Below are 2500 nucleotides of genomic sequence, written 5' to 3'. Positions count from 1 at the left end.
AATTTTATTTTGATCGAGTAGGAGTCGAACGTAGACCCTTGCGATGCCTAGTTAGTATGCTCTATTGACCACTTGAATAACAGTAATAACAGACCTGGCTTGAATTACAATACTCGTGACATTTTCTGGAACGCCAATTCCCGTTTTCCCCCTTCTTCGTTGGAGAGCTTTAGATTCTAGGACGAGAGCGGCTACGAGTACAAGATTTTCTCATAGAACAACAGTGAGCGCGCGCAAACCACCTTCGTCATTTTAGTACGAGGTTTTGCAAAAATGTCTTCGTGTCAAAACAACTCACCAACACTGTAGTAGTTTGGGAATTTTTCTATCAGGAAAAGGCTCAGTTACCAGCAATAAGAATGACGGAGGAACCTATGCTACTAACAAAGAGTAAGATTAGTCGTCCCGGTTACAAAATTTTCCCTAAAAACAGGCAGTCAAATCTCGTACTCGTTCTCGTCCTCGTACTGCAATCTAAAGGTACCTAATTTTTTTTAACACCAACGAGCAGTTGCCCGAAAAATTCCCATAAAAAATTGAATTGAGGGGCGGGGAAAGGAAAACGGGATAAGCTGCAATCTCTGATTCTAGACCATTCATTAAGTGTTCCAACTAAATGTGCTCGGTATTGAAGCTTTTAGGTGACATACAACAAATTGCAAACTGATAGGGCTGAAATGTCGAAGGGTGGCCATCTACCAATGATAGAGATTTTGAATCATCGAGACCGGTAAATGATCATGATGGCTGTGGCATACTTTAGAATCTAACGCGTAGTTCGTCAAAAAAACGACAGTCGATCGGCGTAAATACACTAACCGTTTTCCTCTCATCTACTGGACCATCGTGATAGAGTTCCTTCTCGTCCTGAAGAAGCTCGTTATTGTCATGGAATCCCTCCACAAGTCGCCCGTTTCTTTCTTCTCTTCAGCCTTCAATTCCGCTAAGGCGGAACCTATGAGGAAGAAAACCACCGCGTACAGTTGCATTGCAATGTCTTCGTCGGAATTTGACTAAATTTCAAAATATTCCCTCCTTTTATACACGTTTTCAAAGCTCGCAAATTTCTAAATATCACGCCACGGAAAAATTAAAATAGAATCAAGAAGCAAGATTAGCCGGGAAAAATGTGTAATTCCCCAAGATTATTTATAACCCCTTGTATCGGACAGCAAACCATCTGTTTTTTCAAAATATTGCGTCATTACGTTCTCGACGTATTATATTATATCAGAAGCTCATGATCTGGTTCAGACCTGGAAATTTGTCATTTAGATTTTATGTAGCTCGTACATTTTCCCGCGCATGCAGCGTCGATCTTATTTCTGTACGTATTTGGGCATAAAGTTGGTGTCCTAAAAGGCCCCAGCTTTGTTCCAAGGAAAAGAGTTTCAAATTACACGCTTCAAGGTCACGTGCCTCTTATTATATAATATCACTATATAATCACAAACCACGGAAGTCATCTAATTTGTACAACCAGTGATGTCAATGATAGCACTTTACAGACATCCAACATATAGCTACGCAAATTGTCGTGTCTAATTCGATAGCACGAGCAACCAACATGTGTTTGATATCTAAAGACGCACGTCGGATTAGCGAATATTAGATGACGACGCGTGCAGATGATTATTTTAAAGTGTGAATTGAGCCTGCGCAATAAACGAGTTATCGTGATTAAAGGAAAATGGGGGAGCGCGATCGATCGATTGCTCGTTTTACTTTCTCGTTATTTTGGTATTTTGTTGGCCTCGAAAACTGCAAGTCCTTCTTTACCAACTGGTAAGAGTTCACCAAAGAAAATAATTAGGGGCAAACTAGCTTAGTATTGCACGGCCAACATTCGATCGTCCACCGCAGTTACTGCATAAAACTCGGCTGCCAGCCGCGTAATTGCAACAGCCCACCTAAACAATATTTCCCTTTTTTATTGTTACGCGGACGACTCTCATAATATTTTTTAGGGAGAGTTTTTGCGAAGATAAAGAGGTTACTGAGATGAAGTTTATTTAAAGTGTCACTCGGTTTAGCTAAGCAGGTGATTTCTAGGAAGCCTACAACAAAAAAACCTTGATGCACAACAGCTTGCCTTAGAAGCACTCTAGACGAATTAAAACAACATTTACATTATTTTGTTTTTAACTGACTACAACTAAAAATGAAGGTCGACTCGTTGATATCGGGTTGACAGGTATAACACTAACTTTGCGGCTAACCTTAGATACGAACTGTTTTGATTTTCGTTTAGTTCCTGTGATGTTGATTCAATATCAAAAGCCAAAATCCCATTAATTACAATTTCACAATACAGATTATATCAGTCACAAGATAGCTTAAACTCTTTTTGATTTATACGGGATCTTAATAAGTAGCATATTTTATGTCGACTGCAATGAAAATCAACGCTAAAAATATTACTAGGTCATAGCATGAAGAAGTGGATGGAAAGGTTGCAACAAAAACACAATACAAAAGGTAAGTTAAACTAAAAAAAGGC

The 2500-nt window shown here is 39.2% G+C and overlaps 1 protein-coding gene across 2 annotated transcripts in view; it reads right to left on the bottom strand.

Moving 5' to 3' along the window:
- LOC138045443 (serine/arginine repetitive matrix protein 1-like) overlaps window positions 1-2500 on the bottom strand; it is a 22331-nt gene that overhangs the window by 6461 nt on the left and 13370 nt on the right. Inside the window, exon 1 of one of the 2 annotated variants that reach the window (XR_011131582.1) lies at window positions 820-1022. The exons of the other annotated variant lie outside the window; for it this stretch is intronic. The gene's annotated coding sequence lies outside the window, so the exon portion shown is untranslated. Of the gene's footprint in view, window positions 1-819; window positions 1023-2500 lie in introns of those variants that run through there. 2 annotated transcript variants of the gene reach the window in all.

The sequence above is a fragment of the Montipora capricornis genome, chromosome 4 (assembly GCF_036669925.1).
Source record: "Montipora capricornis isolate CH-2021 chromosome 4, ASM3666992v2, whole genome shotgun sequence".
NCBI classification, from domain to species: Eukaryota; Metazoa; Cnidaria; class Anthozoa; order Scleractinia; family Acroporidae; genus Montipora; species Montipora capricornis.
The sequence above is the reverse complement of the archived record's forward strand: the minus strand, read 5'-3'. Positions and strand labels throughout refer to the sequence as shown.